Source organism: Oncorhynchus kisutch, linkage group LG2 (genome assembly GCF_002021735.2).
Source record: "Oncorhynchus kisutch isolate 150728-3 linkage group LG2, Okis_V2, whole genome shotgun sequence".
Lineage (NCBI taxonomy): Eukaryota > Metazoa > Chordata > Actinopteri > Salmoniformes > Salmonidae > Oncorhynchus > Oncorhynchus kisutch.
The window spans coordinates 14,337,779-14,357,963 of NC_034175.2; the positions used below are offsets into that span (position 1 = coordinate 14,337,779).

A 20,185-nucleotide genomic window follows, 5' to 3' on the forward strand; every position below is an offset into this window, starting at 1 on the left:
CATCATCAATGAAGTAATGTACTGCCATAATATCCTGGACTCTTTTCATTTTCAATTCCTGACCATTCATTTAAAGGGTTATTCTTCCTCAGTAGACAAACCACATCCCAGATGGAACCCTATTCCTACCCCTTAGAGCTCTGGTCAAAAGTAGTGCACTATAAAGGAAATGGGGTGTCATTTGGGACTCAGTCCAAGTCATCTACCCCTCTCTTTCTCCATTGCATCTCTCATTCCATCTTCCTTTTACCTCCCTCCACTTAGGTGGTGGCCCCTTTAGCAGCCAACTTCCCAGCGGGCCCGACTGCCCCTCCCACATCCAGCGCCTCGTTCAACTGCGTGCCCAGGCAGATGCTGAGTGGAGACGCGGCGGAGGAAGAGGGAGAGAGCGACGGAGACTCAGACAGAGGAGACGACAACAGCGGGGAAGGAGAAGAGGCTGACCTTGTCATCGATATCCCCAACGAGTGAAGTGTGTGTGTGTGTGTGTGTGTAAAGGATTGTTTGAAAGAGTGTGTAAGACCATAATGTGAGTTTGTGGATTCAACCCCTCCCACTGTCAAATGCTTAGCCAAGCTCCCCCCAGTGGACCTTCAGGTTACTGCAACTATCTCTCTCTAAGCAATGTGACCTGTCATAATAATGTTACTAATTGGCTCCTTTAATGTCATTTTACTGCCTTCTACTGTTATACAAGTCATGGAAGAAATGGTATTGACGGCATGGACAGCTACAGGACTGCATACATGTAGCACCTACCTTTTTATAGGAAACTGTCAAATTTGGAATTTTCTGTTGGAGATAATGGAGACGTTATGTTTTCTACCAATGACTTTTAAAAATTAAATTGCATTAAAGTGGTAACATTTCAGATGACTGTGGTAGTTGTTGTTGAAAGCCTAATGGACTGGTAGTATAGTGTATAGTATGTGCTGCACAGACATGCAGTACTGCGCTTTTACTCAAAACAACTGTTTCTATTGGCTGTGCCTGGAGACAAAAGCCTTTTATGCTGCATTCATAACCAAATGGGAAGGTGGTTTTTACCTCTTACAACTGGGAAAAATCCACTTGAACGCCCCTTCAACTCATAAAATTTAGTAGGAAACTCATCTATCATCCCTGAGCTCTGACTTCTCGCACATGCTGACCTCTGACGTCACCTACTAAGGAAATTACCTCGATAACAGCATTTTCGGCAGTTAAATGTAATTTTTTTACAAGCATTATAACTGTACTTTTAGTTTATGGTTGACACCGATTGTTGGCCATTAGCCAGTCAGCGTTTCTCAACGAGTTAATGCATCCAACTGTTATTTACGACTTGACAACTGGTAATTAGTACCTTCCCACTTGGTTATGAACGCATATAGCCCAACCCAAAACTATCACACCCAAAAGCCATGCAGCTGTTAGTATGGAATGCATCCAAACAACCTAAATCTACAGACAAAGGAAATAATGAGTGTCTTTGCTACAGACTAATAACTGTGTCTGTGAATATAATAAGGAACAGTGTGACACTGTCGGAAAATGAATTATGCACTGATAAAGATTTTTCTTGGTGGAAAATACACATGTCAAACTATTAGCCTAATCTCCCTCAGATGTGCAGTGATGTCTAGCCTAGCCCATAAAAGGAATTCTCCTACCTGACTGTCAGGCCCAAGGGTGCACTGAAGACTCCATGTGATCCCAGTCATAACACGTAGCAGGACAAATCTGGTTTGTGACCCCCTATGTCAGAGTTCACATAGGTGAAGAGCTTAATTATTATGCTCTCGTCTTTCCTCTCTTGTCATCTCACAGAGATTGCAATGGACTCCTATCAATTTGAGAGTGGATACATTTCCCCATTTCCCTCAGCTTTACCAAACCAAGTGGCCACTGAAACACAAAATCTAAAATAATTTTGTCTTTATAGAAGATAAAATGTAATTCAGTCAATAGAATCTATTTTGGAACATTGGTGGTGGATAGATATACTGTGTGATATTCAACACTAGGCCACTGCTGTAAGATACACTGCTGTGGTTTCACTGTGCACCCTAATAGTGCATGCATAAGCACTCGGCTAAAATAAAGTCAGCACTTTCTAAGAGGTGTGTGTTTTACCAGAGAAAATGAGCCATTGAGCTGTCAATCAGACAGCCAAACCTTATGGAAACATTGTTTGGGAATGCAGACTTACAGGTAATAGGAACCGGTTACTGGGTGTGGGTCTGCTGTGTGTACCTAACAGTAATGAGAGGTAAAGGTGTAACCAAAAATATCTATGAAAGAGAGGAAGGAGGGAGGGAGAGCCAGGTAGAGGTGTAGCTAGAGGGAGAATGTGTGTGTGTGAGGGAGGGAGGGAGGGAGGGAGAGTGAGCTTGTCAATGAGGGAGGGAGAAGCAGAGTGTAAGCAAGACTGTGCCCAGACACAGACAGCACAGCACACACAGTCCAAGGAGAAAGACATGGGTGGAGACGCTGACAGGGTGGAAGAGAAAAAAGAAGGGAGAGATTGAGAAGGGGATAGAAGAACGGCATACCAGAGATTCCCTGGCTGTTAACCCTAGCTACCGGCCATTATCCTCTCCCATCTGCGTAGATACAGCACAAACCTCTGGATTATTTACCAGCCTCTCTCTCTGTGAGTGTGTGGGTTTGCTGAGTTCACCATGCTGCTGCTGCGGTGGTGTCCTGCTGGTGTCAGTGTCAGTACTGCAGGGTGGGCAGGGTGGATCTGGCTGGGGCTGACTCTGACTCTGGAGCTGTCTCTACCAGTCACGGCACTATCAGAACCAGACCCAGGCTTCTCCCTCTGCAGACAGAGCTTCTACAGACAGACCCCTCCCCTGGGCCTCTCTGTAGGTGGGGGGCCCCTCCTGACCCCTCTCTGTCACAGGCTGCCAGGGGGACAGTCGTTCGCCACGCTCTACCACCCGACCTGTGACGCAGCTGTTTACTCTGCCTTTCATCTCAGCCAAGGATGGGGGGTAAGGGAGGATTATTTTATTTATATTATGTGGAAACAGTGGAATCATTGTCATGCATGGACTGCGTAAGCACTACCTTGTACAGTTTAGTGTACATTCTCAACACAATCACACAAGTTATAACGGACATGATCAAACCAACAGTATACGACTCTTTTCCTCCAGCTGTAGTACAATAATGTTTTTGTGATATGAAACTTGTTCAAGTGAAAGGAAACTCTCGTCCTGTAGAGGCAGTCAACTTACTGTTGATATCAACATTCCATGCAAACCTGGCCTTGTTAAAACAAGTCAGAGTGAACAGAAAGATGAATGTGAACAACAGTTTGATATTTGACTCAGATGTCTGTCAGGAGACAAGCTTCCTAACACTCACAAGACTAGAATGGTCTGCATGGCATATTATTTCTGCCATGACACCTGAGTAAAAGACGTCCTCCTCTATTTACAAACTGCATTGACACTAAATGTACTGTAATGCACAGTAGGCTTTACCCAAAGAAGGGCCCAACATTAATTTATCATGATGTTAATACTAATTGCAACCTATCTCCTAGACAGAGAAGGAGGAAGAGGATGCCAGAGGGGAGGAGAAAGAGGACGAAGGGTCCCAGGTGATGACCCCACCCCTGCTCCAAGGGGATGTGGTGGGGGGTAAACCCCAAGCTCATTCTGACTCTCCCCTCCACCAGTGGGGCTCCCTGGCCAGAGAGCTGATCCACAGCAGCGTCCTGCCCCAGTGTGGCTCCACAGGGGGCCAGCTCTACGTCCTGACAGGAGCCACAGGGCTCAGGCTGGGGTCCGGGATGGGGGAAGGTGGGGATGAGGGGTGTGAGGCTGGGGTGCAATGGTCTGCAATGTGCTGTGCTGGTCCAGAGGGACAGAGTGGGTTCAGTGTGGGGGTAGTGAAAGAGACAGGGGGAGGGGAGAGGGTGGTGAGTGTTAAGGAGCTGGAACACATGATTGGAGTGACAGATCTATTTTCAGAGGGTTGCGGAGAAGCAAATGGGGAAACGGAGGGAGACATAGTGACACTGCTCAGTGATGTGATGGTCGGAGTCGTAGAAAAGCAAAGAGCGATCGCAAGGCCAGACGCCATTGAGGAAACACTAGATGAGACTACTGACCGAAGCATAGAGGCACTACCTGCTGACACAGAACCTCTCATCACTCCTTCAGTGGACAACGAGACACTGGCCTCTGAGTCGGACACAGAGTCATCCAGCAACCCTCTGGTGTATATCATCACCTCCTCTGTCTCCCTGCTCATGGCCCCTCTACGCCCTGTAGTCTCCACACTCATTGGGATCCCTGGACAGGTGATTAATGATGGAATGCAATACTGTGATTGAATTGAATTGAATTTATTTTGGGTAACAGACATATTAAACAAAATGTACAAGGTGGACTCAGAGGATATCACTTGAAAGTATTAATTAAAACGCTCGTTTCCAAAGTGGTCCTCGATGGTAAAAACAATAACACATGATGGATCCATATCCTTTTATATTTCTGATCACAAAAATATGTTTCTGTTATAACAGACAATATCTTGTAACAGAACATATCTCCTCTCCTCGCCTAGGTGGCCTTTGTCCTACAGGAAGACCTGGGGGTCCTGTCTGCCCTGCCAGGCGACATCCTTTCTGTGTTCTACAACATGGCGTCTGACCTGGTTTCTGGGGTCGGCTCAGTCACAGGCTTGATACTTGGTGTGGGGGAGATGTGCTTCTCTACCCTGTATTGCATTACAGCCCCACTGGTGGGCTCCCTGTTCACCAGCTGCCAGGACGGGGTCACAGGGGTGGGCACCCTGGCCTGGGATGGGGTGGGCATATTCAGGGGGATTGCGGACAGTGCCTGGTGGGTGTCCAGGGTGGTCGGGGACCAGGCGTGGGAGCAGGGTGGGGGGTATGTGGGGTCGGTGGTGTCTGAGATGGGAGGGCAGGTGAAGGCAGTGGGTGGGGGAATGGGGAAGCTGGCGTGGAGGTGTGGGAACGGGGTGGGAAACGTGGTGAGGTTGGCAGGAGGGCTAGTAGTAGGGAGCACGGAAACGTTTGTGGAGAATGTGATGGAGGTCTTTGGGCAGGACCAGAACTGTGGATGGTTTGGGTCTACAGAGAATGTTCATCAATAACATTGCAGATTTATTGCAAACCTTGAAAATGGTGTATCTTGTTCTTATAAAGTATGTAAATATGCACCAGATAGCAAGAGAGAATTGATGGGTAAACCGCAATGCCAATGCCTCTAGCTAAGCTGTCTAGAGGCATTAATGCATAGTTAGGCACACAACATATTTTCATTTTTTTGCTCCCTAAAGTAGATGACTTCTATTTCTACTACTTCTTAGTTGTAAAGAAGCAGGATCCCAAAAGACTAAAGCTGAGATGAATGATGTATATGTCAGAAAGTGAGCTGGGTAGCCCCATGGGTGTGCTGGCCATTTGATCAATTACAATATGGTATTATTTTGGGGAAACATGCTTTGACTGTGTGAGTTCATATGGTAATAGGTGTTAGAATTGATGTTACTTTATGAACTATATGCTTGCTTGATTAAAAAAGGATAATTGATTGATCACACCCACTCAGACTAATGCAATTTATTCATTTGTCTATCAATATATTTGGCCTTAAAGCTGGATCGTTTTCATTTGCACATTCATAACACTGCAATAATTGGTCTGAGTGAGAGTATGGACAAATGTCATTGTCAATTTGGAAAAGGCATTTTTACAGGCCGCCTTGATGTGGCAGAAATGAATCTGACCAAAGCATCCTTCGAACCAAACATGTGCGCAACATTGCGTAAGACGGCCGACTACTTACACTGCTTATCTGGAACTCATGAGTTGACGTCCCTTTCTTATTAATTTAAAGGTATGGACAACTTTTGCAATTGCATTTTAGTTTAAAATGATGTATTATATCAAACGTTTGTGTACGTAATTAATGGTGTCCATGCAGGCGAATAACTACCACTTTTCCGGTAAAAAGCAGAGGGATGGGGCTGGTGAAGTGTAACAACTCTCAAATTCATAGATGGAGCTATGGATGCAAGGACTGACCATTCATGATCTCAACATGATAGTTTTCACATTTTTTAGGCTATACCGTGTTTGTTTAAATTTAGCTAACGTTACTTTGGTTACAAACATTGGAGTAAAACAAGCTTATATGTTGGGTTCTGATGGGCTACGACCATTGAACGAAGCTCATGAGGCCTTTAGCTATGTTATATTTTTCAAGAATGAATGGGTACATATAATTTATTTACAATAAACTTCCTTCACCATGGAGTAGAGTTTAGTGCGCTAATGGTTAAGTTAGCTAGCTAGCCTGTTAGCATGTCTTTTCTGTTTGACAGGTTAGTTGCACTAGAAAATATTGCATGAGTCGATGCGTAGCTATCTGCGCACATCTCTGTTTGTGGAACTGTCTGTTTACTTACCATATTTTTAGCTAACGTTAGCGTTTGTTACCTGCAATAGATGTCACGTTAGTATAGCATAACTTAAGTTAGCATAAACAAACATGCCCAAAACAGTAACGGTACTGCCTACTGTTATGTAGCTAGCCTGCTAGTTTTAGCTGAGATTGGATGACTTGTGAAGTGGTTTGCATCCAATAGTCTGTACTATTTCATGAAGCGTTATATTTTGCCAGCCATTATATTGTCTGACATACCCATCTCCGTCATCATTCTCCCCCCTTTCCTAGGGATGGCTTCGCTCTACATCTCCCCCCACCTTGATGACTTCAGGAGCCTCATGGCCCTGGTCGCTGCAGAGTTCTGCCCCTCTCGGCCCTGCACACTCATAGAGGACCCTCCTGCCTCCCTGGCCCTGTGCTCTCGCCCCAGCCTGGTGCTGGGCTCTGGGGGAGGTGAGGTGCTCTCTGGGGCCAGTGCTGTTGCATGGTACCTAGCCTCTCAGGGGAAGAGGATAGGGTCGAATGCTAAGCAGGAGAGCCAGGTGTGGCAGTGGCTCAGCTTTGCAGACAATGAGCTGTGTCCTGTGCTGTGGTGTTCCCACTGCTGGGGGTGATAGGTGTGGATAAGAAGGTGAGGGTCTCACCACTGGCAGCAACCCATGCAGTCACAAACACAAATATGAGTATAATGGTGAATATTTGCTTAATTTCAAATGAATTGGACTATGGGAGTGATTGAACAATGACAAAGCAAGTAGAGGGAACACTAATCTGGAATAAAACACAGCCCAAGACAAATTCCTGTGTTAACATTGTTGATTACCAATAGTTTTTTCTGATTCTGATGATTCCATGCAGCTTCAGCAGAGTTCTCATGCTGAGATGATGCGCGTGCTAAACGTTCTAGATAAGAACCTGGAGCCTAGAACATTCCTGGTGGGAAACAGCCTCACTCTGGCCGACATCGCTGTGGCAACTGCAGCACTCCTGCCCTTCAAATACGTGAGCCAAGTCTTTGTTAACATTTATCTTATATGTATATCCTCTTCCTCATTATTTAAAGTTAGGAAGAAGTGAAAGTACTTGTCTTCTGTTAACAGACTGTCTGGTAAGTGAGTGCTGGGGTGTATTTATTACGTCTTGCAAAATAACCTGTTTACCGTTTAAGAACTAAATGGAAGCAAATAGAGCACGCAGAACAAAACGGGGGGCCTACCTGCGTTTGTCCTATAGAAACACTCGTTTTCGTTGTATAAAACGATTTCCATTTGGAGGAAACCGTTTCTCTTGCAAACCGTTTTGCAACAGACAAAACATTTAGCAACAGAATCGGCGTAATGAATACACTCCAGTTGAACTGTAAAGCTGACGTCACACAAAGCAATCCATATGCAATTTCTGTTGCAGATTGCAAGTGACATCATCTCAAGCAACGTTGGTGATACGCAAAGCAACTCGACTGAAATTGCATGCAACATCCAATGTAAGATCTTCCTGTTTCACATTGTTTGAACTCCAATAACATTCCTTTTATTATGTCATACTAGGCCTTGGAGCCATCCAACAGGAGAACCCTGACGAACGTGACCAGATGGTTTCTGACCTGTGTCAACCAGCCTCAGTTTGTTAAGGTCCTGGGACAGATCTCTCTGTGTGAGAAGATGGTGCCCGTCACACCCAAACCCAGCATTGCTCCTGTTCCTGCTGCTAATGCTAATCAAACTGCTGATGCCAACGCTACCAATGGTAAGAGGCTTAGGCCATGTCTTTGACTGTGAGAAACTCGTCTGGTAGTATGTGTTAAAGACGCACTATGCAGAAATTGCTCCCCCATTTTCTGGTTGCTAAGATTCTAAGATTGCGCCTAACTTCAGTTTATATAACATAACAAGCAAGTATAGTGTAGAGAATATTTGTACCATCTAAACCGCTGTGAAATATATATTTTCCATTAACAAAAATATTGTATTTACAGCTGTTTGAATCCGGTGTACAAAAAACGAAAGTAAAATACACAAAAACTAAACTTGAGAACAGTAAGCATAGAAATAGTGAAAGTAGAACAGATCTACCACTTCTTAGACATGCTTTCAATGAGAATGGCAGATCTATAACACAAATTTCTCTGTGAATTTGGTTGGGTCGCCCAAAAAGTTACGTTGCAGCTTTAAGAATTTGCAAACCATATGGAATCAATAAAATGACAAACAGCTTCAGTTCGATTGTATATTGTATGCAATAAAACAATTATAATAATTGTGAGTTGACTCGTACACCTGCAAAGTTGCTTGAGATGATGACATTTGCAACCTGCAAATGTAAGTGAAATTCTGGCCTAGTTTCTTTGTGTGAGATCAGCTTTAGATTTAAGAATAACTTTATTATCCGGAAGACCAACGGTGTCTTCTTGTCAAGCTGAATAGCAAACCTGTTTGTTTTCACTACATTTGGCATCTTATCAGTTAGTTACATTAGAGGAATATTTTCTGGATACATATGAGTGTGTGTGTGTGTGTGTGTGTGTGTGTGTGTCAGCTTGGGTTTGTGTGTGTGTGTGTGTGTGTGTGTGTGTGTGTTATTCTCAGAAGTGTGTTTTCTCACTCAGGCAAACCAAAGACAGAAGCTCAGCTGAAGAAGGAGGCTAAAAACAGAGAGAAGCTGGAGAAGTTCCAACAGAAGAAGAAGATGGAGGAGAAGAAAAAGCAAGAAAAGAAACTGGCACCCCCGACAGAGGTATGAAGATGGACAGGTGGCTGGTTTCATTTCTCATTTTCCCTGTTGCAAAGACCATTGCTATGTGGATCAACTTGAACCCAACAAGATGATGATCCTTAAAGTATACTCCTTTTACAGTTTTTACTCCTTTTACAGTTTTCAGTAAGTGTCTTGCCAATAGGTCTCATCAGTCTCATTCTGGTCTCTCTCCAGAAAAAGGCCAAACCAGAGAAGAAGGACCTGGAAGTGATCTCATACGACGTCCCCACCCCTCCTGGAGAGAAAAAAGGTGCTTATTAACCATAGAATTGGGAATTTGAATTATCCATGTATAATCCACCACTCTCTATTATACTCAAGTCTGTCTGTGTGTGTGTGTGTGTGGTGCATATTAAACTCCTATCTCTCCCTGTGTCAGACGTCCTGAGCCCCCTGCCAGACTCGTACAGTCCTCAGTACGTGGAGGCAGCCTGGTACTCCTGGTGGGAGAAGCAGGGATACTTCAAACCTGAGTACGGGGTGAGACTGTCACTCTCTTTATGTATTTCATAGTTTATGAAATGTGACATTTAACCAGCCCATGGCTGAGGTCATAATCAAGCTATTATGATGTTCTTATATTCTTCAGCGGAAGAGTATCAGTGAGCCGAATCCCTCTTCACTTAGGCCATGCCCTAACCAATGCCATCCAGGACTGTCTGACCAGATGGTAATGGGATTCTCTATCTGATTACACCAACCTGCTCTCTCCCTTTCGAGCAGTTTTTATTTTCACATCCTTTCACCAGTCTCACTCTATATTCTTTCTACCAACCTCTCACACTCTCTCTTTCTCTCTAGCCGTCTCTCTCTCTCGCTGTCTTGCTTTCATGACTCTACATGTCCCACTTTTCTCTTCACCTCTCAACATTCATGTCTTGTCCCATTCTCAACATTCATGTCTTGTCCCATTCTCAACATTCTGGAGTGCTGTAATCTAGTTCTGTCCTTATCGCAGTATGATGGTTCATTTCCTGTTTCCTCCCTCTCCCCAGGCACCGTATGCGTGGCGAGACGACCCTGTGGAACCCAGGCTGTGACCACGCGGGCATCGCCACCCAGGTGGTGGTGGAGAAAAAACTGATGAGGGAGAGGGGCTTGAGCCGTCACGACCTGGGGAGAGACCAGTTCATCCAAGAGGTCTGGAAGTGGAAGAACGAGGGAGTGGTGGGAGAGGAAGGAGAGAGGGTTTCAAAAGAAAGAACAACAATAGAAGAGAAAGTAAGAGCTAGAGTTCCTCTCTTTCTTCCTCCCTGCGCTGTGTTGTAGGAAGGGAGACCGTATCTACCACCAGCTGAAGAAGCTGGGTTCCTCTCTTTCTTCCTCCCTGCGCTGTGTTGTAGGAAGGGAGACCGTATCTACCACCAGCTGAAGAAGCTGGGTTCCTCTCTTTCTTCCTCCCTGCGCTGTGTTGTAGGAAGGGAGACCGTATCTACCACCAGCTGAAGAAGCTGGGTTCCTCTCTTTCTTCCTCCCTGCGCTGTGTTGTAGGAAGGGAGACCGTATCTACCACCAGCTGAAGAAGCTGGGTTCCTCTCTTCCTTCCTCCCTGCGCTGTGTTGTAGGAAGGGAGACCGTATCTACCACCAGCTGAAGAAGCTGGGTTCCTCTCTTTCTTCCTCCCTGCGCTGTGTTGTAGGAAGGGAGACCGTATCTACCACCAGCTGAAGAAGCTGGGTTCCTCTCTTCCTTCCTCCCTGCACTGTGTTGTAGGAAGGGAGACCGTATCTACCACCAGCTGAAGAAGCTGGGTTCCTCTCTTTCTTCCTCCCTGCGCTGTGTTGTAGGAAGGGAGACCGTATCTACCACCAGCTGAAGAAGCTGGGTTCCTCTCTGGACTGGGACAGAGCCTGCTTCACCATGGACCCTGTGAGTTTACTATCATTTGCATTACCTTACACTTTACATTACATTACCTGTCACCTTTTTACTGTGTCATCCTGGACAACTTATGAGAGCTTTATTAGTCTAATACATAAAGTACTATGTCTAGACTGAGCCTTTACTAACGTTGTAATGGTCCCAACACTAAACTATTGTGACTCCCTCTCTAGAAACTGTCCAATGCAGTCCAGGAGGCGTTCATTCGTCTGCATGAGGACGGCGTGATCTACAGGAGCAAGAGGCTGGTCAACTGGTCATGCACCCTCAACTCTGCCATCTCGGATATAGAGGTATGATTCTGTTGTGAAATGTTTTAAACCGTTTTTGAAACGTCCATTCTGTTGCATACTATAATGAACACTCCCATGATGCTGTATTGTCCAGGTGGATAAGAAGGAGCTGACTGGCAGGACTCTGCTGCCCGTGCCTGGCTACAAGGACAAAGTGGAGTTTGGAGTACTGATCTCCTTCTCCTACAAGATAGAGGGATCAGGTAAGACAGAGAGAAAGGGGAGAGTCATTTTGGGCTGGGAAGGTACAGGGACACTGCTTTATCTTGAGTGTTTCTGTCAATTATGTTAATTGCTCTCCCATTTTTTTTTTCTCCCTCCATTTTTGTCTTCTCTTATTAAATGTCTCACTGTCAGATGAGGAGGTGATTGTGGCGACCACTCGTATAGAGACCATGCTGGGAGATTCTGCTGTGGCCGTCCACCATGCCGACCCCAGATACCAGGTCTCTACATCCCACACACACACCCTGCCGTCTCTACAACCTGCCAATACATGTGTTCTTTGGAAAAAACATTTAAAATGTTGTTTTGATTAATGTTTTTGCATTCTAATTGAGAACTAACTAACAGGTTTTGGTTTATCTGTGTCTCTCAGCACCTTAAAGGGAAGATGGTGCTTCATCCCTTCTGTGACAGGATGATGCCCATTGTGTTTGATGAGTTTGTGGACATCAACTTTGGAACTGGTACTAACTATGCTGTGTGGCCATGTGTCTGTCCTGGGCTAGTCTGGTGACCCAAGGAATAGTGGGATACTGTTAGTTTGTATGGTTGAGATGTACGGAACCTTTCTCTCTCTCTCCACTAGGTGCTGTGAAGATCACCCCAGCCCATGACCATAATGATTATGAGGTTGGAAACAGACACAACCTGGCCTTCATCAACATCCTGGATGAGAATGGCCTGCTCATCAACGTGCCGGCTCCATTCTTGGTACAGTACACTCCCACTACTTCTTCTCCTGGTACAGTACACTCCCACTTCATATTCACCTGGTACAGTACACTCCCACTTCATCTTCACCTGGTACAGTACACTCCCACTTCATCTTCACCTGGTACAGTACACTCCCACTTCATCTTCACCTGGTACAGTACACTCCCACTTCATCTTCACCTGGTACAGTACACTCCCACTTCATCTTCACCTGGTACAGTACACTCCCACTTCACCTGGTACAGTACACTCCCACTTCATCTTCACCTGGTACAGTACACTCCCACTTCACCTGGTACAGTACACTCCCACTACATCTTCAAGGAGTCCAAAGACAACCCCATGGTGGTGCCTGTCTGCAGGTGTGTTACGATCAGTCCACATTACGAGCACATCAGCACAGTCTAGTCAATGTGCGTTCCTTTTTTCAGCTTCACGTGCATCAGTGGACAAAATGTGGTCACGTCTGTGTGGGAGCATGTTAGTGAGAAAGTTATGGTTTTGAATAGTATTGAATGTGAGTGTGTTTCTCCTCCCCAGTCATTCTAAGGACATAGTGGAGCCCCTGTTGAAGCCTCAGTGGTATGTGGACTGTGCTGACATGGGCAAGCAGGCAGCTGACTCGGTCCGGGAGGGAAGACTCAAAATCATCCCAGACCACCACCATAAGACCTGGTTCAACTGGTTGGACAACATCAGGTAGGTTTACTCTGCACCCCTCCCTCCCAGTCCCTTCCTCTCTCTCTATCACCTCTATCCCCTCCATTCCCTCACTCGATCACCTCCATCTCCTTTCTGGTTCTGTTTTCCTCTTCCTTCTATACCTCTCTTTTGTCATCAGTCTTTCTCTTTCCTTGCTGTCCTTCCCGTTCTACTCTTTAATGTGCTCCATCTCTCTATGCATTAGAAGGTGACACGCCACACTCTCTCCATTATAGAAATCAGGTGTATTACAGACCCTGGTTAGATCCCTAGTTAAAAACAGGGAGCACCTCTACTCCAGCACCAAACCCCTTTTTCTTCTTTAGTGTTTCATCAGTCACCGGTTGTGCTCAGGTTTCCTCACCCCTCTTCACTCTCTCCTTCCTCACCCTCTTATTTCTTACATATTCACTTGAACTCATCCATCTCTCATTCTCCCTCCCAGGGACTGGTGTATCTCTCGTCAGCTGTGGTGGGGTCACAGGATCCCAGCCTACTTTGTCACTGTGAACGACCCTTCAGTCACACCAGGAGAGGTGAGATCTGTTTCTCTCTCATTTTCTCTATGTTATTTTAAGTCACACCTGTCCTAACAACCCATGTCCCATCTCTCTGGCTTCCTGCTCGTCCTCCAGGACATGGATGGTCATTACTGGGTGAGTGGGAGGACAGGGGAGGAAGCCAGAGATAAAGCTGCCAAGCGCTTCAACGTCTCCACTGACAAGATCACCCTCCGACAGGGTAAGATCTTCTCTCAAATTATGATAATTTACAGTGGAATGGAGTATTCTGCCCAGTGATTTGTGTTCACTTCCTGTGTTATAGATGAGGATGTCCTGGATACATGGTTCTCCTCTGGTATTTTCCCCTTCTCCATCTTCGGCTGGCCCAACGAGGTGATGCTGTGTGTGTGGGTGCGTGTGTGTATTAAAGTTAACATAAGCTTTCCATAGTTCCTGTTTTGACGATATTGAATGTGTGGGTAAGATGTGTCTAGAGCTGAGTGAGTGATACCCTCTGTGTGTAATACAGGTTTTCCTCTCTCTGTCCAGACCCAGGACCTGAGTGTGTAATACAGGTTTTCCTCTCTGTCCAGACCCAGGACCTGAGTGTGTAATACAGGTTTTCCTCTCTCTGTCCAGACCCAGGACCTGAGTGTGTAATACAGGTTTTCCTCTCTCTGTCCAGACCCAGGACCTGAGTGTGTAATACAGGTTTTCCTCTCTCTGTCCAGACCCAGGACCTGAGTGTGTAATACAGGTTTTCCTCTCTCTGTCCAGACCCAGGACCTGAGTGTGTAATACAGGTTTTCCTCTCTCTGTCCAGACCCGGGACCTGAGTGTGTAATACAGGTTTTCCTCTCTGTCCAGACCCAGGACCTGAGTGTGTTCTATCCAGGCACCCTGTTGGAGACAGGTCATGACATCCTGTTCTTCTGGGTGGCCCGCATGGTGATGATGGGCCTCAAACTCACCGGCAAGCTGCCCTTCAAAGAGGTGGGGCTCATTTGGAAGTAATCACCTGCTGCCTCTGACCGGTGTAGCATGTCATTGATTACAGTGGGGACAGCCTGTATAGTAATGATAATGGCTGTGTTTGATACTAGGTGTACCTCCATGCGGTGGTGAGGGACGCCCACGGGAGGAAGATGAGCAAATCTCTGGGGAACGTCATCGACCCCCTGGACGTCATCACAGGCATCTCTCTGGAGGTAACACACCGTGCTCCCATGGGAGGGGTGTTGTACTGTCTGCTTATTAAGCAGCTATTCCAGGCTCTATTGAGGCCCTTTATCTGTCTCTCCTAGTGTTGCTCCCTCAAACTGAGCTGAGTAGGGTTCAGAGGGATCCACGTTTTCTTACCGTCATAGCGTTTCTGTACCATACTGGGGTACAGTATTACCGGAAATGCACACAAGGGGCACAAAACAAGTTAAGCAACAGGGCTCTTGATCCAGGAGGGGATTGAATGTAACCAATAAGCTGTAACCAAGACACTTGATCTTGCCACAGCTAGAAAGTTAGTGAACCAAATGTATAGCTGGAGCCATGAGCTAGATGTCATTTATTTGACACATCTTAGGTTTCTTATAGTTAAAAGCAGTGGCGTAGCACGCACCTCCCAGCTGAAATACCTCGGTATACAGTATAAATGGTGTATCGCTCAAGTCTAGAGCTGAGTCAGCCCTCTAGAGCAGTGGCCACCAATCTTTTCTGAGTCAAGGTCACTTTCGTAGTCAAAAAGCAAGCCGATATCTACCGCTATGATTTAGGAAAATAAACAACATTTAACCCAATAAAAACTATTCTGTAGGAATGAGGTTTGTGCAGTAGGTCTAATACATTATCACAGCATATTGGCTACATGCCTGGTCTGCCAATATAGTAATTCTCAGACCATATTATATTAAGAAAACTCTAGCTTTGCTAACAAAATAGATCAGTCTGAGCAGTACTTGCGAGGCACAACTGAACATAAATTTAGATCATTTGCAAATATTTAGCTTTTTTTTCCTACTGGACTATGGTACCTGCATCTATCTAATGGTCTTGGTGCTTTCAAGACAACTGAAGAAGAGGTCAAATCATGATGTCAGTGATCTAGAAAAAAAAAAATCCCAATCAGATCTCGTTTTCTTCCGAGTTCCCTGTGGTTTTGAACACTACATTAGTCTCAGGGGAGGGAGAGAGCAGCAGAGGATCCATCTCTCACGTCTCTGCTCTATTCCTCGATATTAAAATGGACATGATGAGCTGCTAATAATAATACAAATGCAGGGCTATCGAGACACTTGGCTACTAATTCATTACAGCACAAGTGGAAGTAGGGAGAAATGCGTTTTTTGTTGTAATAGTGTCGAATAAAAATAGCGTTGACAGTACTGAATATACACTTTGACATGAACTCACTCATAAAAACAGCAGCTCTTTGATGTATTCTGTGACAGTCTCTCTGTGGTCATAGTTTTATGAACTCTCCTGTAGGTTTGGATCAAACTTTGCTGTAACCGGGGTCGTGGAAGCTGTAGGCATGGTGATTTGAGCTATCTGAATGGCCAGCGCAATAAGCACACTAGATTTAGCCACAGTTCTCCGGGTCTACTGGGTAGGCGGAGTGTGTCTTTTCAGACAAATGAAAAGGGGAACGCTTTGCCTACCCGGTGCGCAGTGCATCTGAATCAAGTGCACCTACCGCCAACCGCGCAACACAATTTTTTTTAAAGGAGCGGAAGCCTTTTTCTTTGGTGATCGACTAGGAATGCCTTGAAGATTGTCCGGTTGGTGACCACTGCTATACAGGGCTCTGGGGACAGGCAGCACATACGCTTACTATATCAGGTGGATTGAGGAACCAACAGTGTCTCTTGCTGCGTTGAATCAAAGTGTCATGCATTTATGTTGTCACAAAGCTGTTGAACTGCAAGTGTGGTTAAGGACCTAGAACGAAGCACCAGGACACAGAGAGATGTCTCTGCTGACTCTTTGTGTGTGTGTGCAGGGTCTGTACACCCAGCTGCAGGACTGTAATCTGGAACCAGTAGAGGTAGAGAAGGCCAAGCAGGGACAGCAGTCTGACTACCCCACTGGTATCCCAGAGTGTGGCACAGATGCCCTCCGCTTCACCCTGTGTGCCTACACCAGCCAAGGTACACCACTCACTACTGCCATCTAGTGGTATAGCTGTGTCCATGTTTTTATGGCTGGCGTGCCATGTACCCACCACCACTACCCTTTCTAACTCTCTCAGGCAGGGACATTAACATGGATGTGAATCGTATCCTTGGTTACCGTAATTTCTGTAACAAGCTGTGGAATGCTGTGAAGTTTGCCATGAGAACGCTGGGAGGCAACTTTGTTCCTTCAGAGAAAGCCCAGGTGAGAGACGTATCTATTCAGTGTGTGCTTACTGCAGTGTCATGCCCATGTAAATGAAGGAAAATAAAGTTGCTTCGAGAAAATGCTCTTAATTTGATAGTGAGTGAATGTGTCTTTGTATGATAACATGGTATTTAGTTTTATATCTCTGTAAAATGTCCAATTCTCCTCATGTCAGCTGTGTGGGGAGGAGAGCGTGTCAGACGGTGGATTCTGTCCCGTCTGTGTACTGCTGTGGGTCTGTGTAATGCAGGGTTCCAGGCCTACGACTTCCCAGCTATCACCACAGCCATCTACAACTTCTGGCTCTACGAGCTCTGTGACATCTATCTGGTGAGTCTGTTTGTCTGTGAGGGTGGTGTGTGTGTGTGTGTGTGTGTGTGTGTGTGTGGGATTAATATATTGCCACTCCTTAACTTCCTGCTCCCAACCTCCATCCACACCTTCTCTACCTCCCTCACCCCTCTAGGAGAGTGTGAAGCCAGTGTTCTCCAGGGCGGAGGAAGACAGTGGGTCTCAGAGCCAGGCTGTCGTCTGCAGACAGACCCTGTTCACCTGCCTGGAGACCGGCCTGCGTCTCCTAGCTCCCATAATGCCCTTCGTGGGCGAGGAGCTCTACCAGAGGTTGCCACGGCGACGATCCCAGGATGACCGCTCTAGTATCCATGTCACGCCCTACCCTGAGACTGAGGTGGTGAGGAGAGAGATTTGAGGGACGGAATTTTATATTGATACACTGAGTACACTGTATGTCAGTAAAATATGCCCTGTGGTTTTTGTGTTGACTGTAATTTGTGGTTTGAGGTTGTCTGACCGTCATCTCTGTGTGGTCTCTAGTTCTGCTGGCATAGTGAGGACGTGGACCGTCAGATGGAGTTGATGACCGTGGTCCGTACCATCCGTTCACTCAGGGCCGACTACAAACTGACCAAGACACGTGCCGATTGTGAGTTCATATATGACCATAAGCACTGTACTATATTTACTAGTTATAGCAAGGGTGTATGATTTAGTCAGAATTGGCATGATTATCTACTTTGGTGACTAGGAAGAACACTTCTCATAACTATATTATAGCCCTAACCCCCTCCCTCCCCAGGCTACCTCCAGTGTATAGACAGTGAGACGATGTCTCTGGTGGAGCAGTAGTCTGCAGATCCAGACCCTGTCTCTATCCCAGACCATCCAGCCCATCCCAGCCACCGGGGCTGTCCCAGAGGGCTGTGCTGTGGCTATTGCCTCCGACAGGTGCACCGTCCACCTCATGCTCAAGGTAAGAGGTCAATTTTACAGGCTTCAACCGCACATTATACTGTTAGCCAGAGTCATCTGATGACTGTTTGCCAAACAAACATCTGTTTCTTCCCTAGTGAAATTGTTTCACTTTTTCCTGTTTCTACAACTACGTTTCCTTTTCAATCTCTCTCCCAGGGTCTGATAGACTTGGAGAAGGAGGTGGCCAAGCTGACTATGAAGAAGGGAGAGCTGGAGAAAACGATGGATAAACTGAGAAAAAAGATGGATAAGAGTGACTACAAGGAGAAGGTGCTTGTTAAAGTACAGGATCTGGACGTTGAGAAGGTAAGAAGGGGGAGAGAATTATTACTCAGGTTTTGGAAAGTGGGGCATTACCACAGTAAAGACGTTTTGCTTGGCTCTGCTTGTAAAGTGAGATTATCAGCAGCTTCTGAAGTGTGTGGTGACCTGTGATTCTGCTCTCTAACCCTCTTCCAGCTGCGTCAGAGCCAGACGGAGCTGGAGAAAGCAACGGAAGCCATAGACAACTACAAAAGAATGGTGTAACCTCTGTCCCCTTTTACATTTCTTAAAATAGTGAGCTCCAAAAGTATTGTGACAGTGACTTATTTTGTTTTGGCTCTGTACTCCAGCACATTGGATTTGAAATGATACAATGACAACAGGTTAAAGTGCAGAAATGTAGATTTAATTTGAAGGTATTTTCATCCATATCGGGTGAACGCCACCATGATTACAAATGAGAAATTTAGACATGACTTGTGCCTAACTTATCATTATACAATCATGGTAGAATCCATATTAATGTTCTATTCTTATTTACAATAAGTGACTCCAATGACAGTTAATTTCTATTGGACACAAAATTCTGAAACATAACCCCCCCAAAAGTGCTGTCATTTCTAAACGGTTCACCCAATATGAATGAAAATACTGAAGTTAAAGCTGACAGTCTGTAATTGAATCCAAAACAACAATTTCACTGTATTCCCCCTCCTGTTATGTCACAAAGGATTCTCTGGAGGGAAGTGAATAAAGACCTTATATTAGACAGGCCGGGAACTTTGTCCTTGCTGCCATTCTTGTGAAATTATTAGGTTTAGGAGGATGTGACCTGACCTGGAAAACATCAGGGCCTGGAACTTTGAGTTATGGTCAGGGGAAAAAAACGTGGAAGATCAGTTTCATAAATAAAATGTCAACATTTTAATGAGCATTATCAGGAAACAGCTTTGTTCATAATGAGTGAACAAACAAAATGTAGGGCTTTAAAGTGAGGATGGCCTGGCTATAGTAGATCTGTGGCTATCAAAGACAATTTATTTGGAATAACTTTCAGTTTTTTTTTTTTAAATGCAGCCAGAGGGAGAGAAGACCTCATTCCTTTAAGATGCATCTTTCCTTCCTTGTAGTAGTGTAGTCAAAGGCAATAGGATAGAGCCTTTGTAAAAATCTAATCAATGGTTACTTCATGGAAGGAGGCATTTTAAATATCTAGTTCTCATAGTACCAGATGCTTCTTGAGGACGGCAGTGTATATTTAAGCAATAAGGCCTGGGGGGGGTGTGGTATACGGTTTGGGGCTGTTCTTTTGTACGATGCAACGCAGAGTTCCGGGATACAGCCCTTAGCTGTGGTATATTGGCCATATCACAACCCCCAATGTAATTAGAGCAATGAAAATAAACGTGGTATATGGTCTGATATACCACTGCTATCAGCTGATCAGCATTCAGGGCTGGAACCCCCCAGTTTATAAATATGAACAAAGCCATTACAACACGGAACCCAAACCAGCTGCATGCGTGCGCCAACATGCATACATTTATTTTTTCCCCCCCACACCAAATGCAGGTTAAAATATCAAAACAAACAACCAATTACATTAATTTGGGGACAGGTCGAAAAGCATTAATGGCAATTCATAAACATTTGACCTGAAATGGTCCTTGACAACTAATCCACACAAAACGGTCAACAGAATCGTTTCGAGTCATCTCTCCTCCTAGGCTTAAATATATATTTATGCACAATGGCAGACAGTTTGGGTCCTGTGTAACTTCTATTT

The 20,185-nt window shown here is 45.4% G+C and overlaps 1 pseudogene; it reads left to right on the forward strand.

Moving 5' to 3' along the window:
• The first annotated feature begins 5,976 nt into the window (after window positions 1–5,976).
• Window positions 5,977–19,176, forward strand: LOC109903461 (valine--tRNA ligase-like; annotated as a pseudogene).
• Window positions 19,177–20,185: the final 1,009 nt, after the last annotated feature.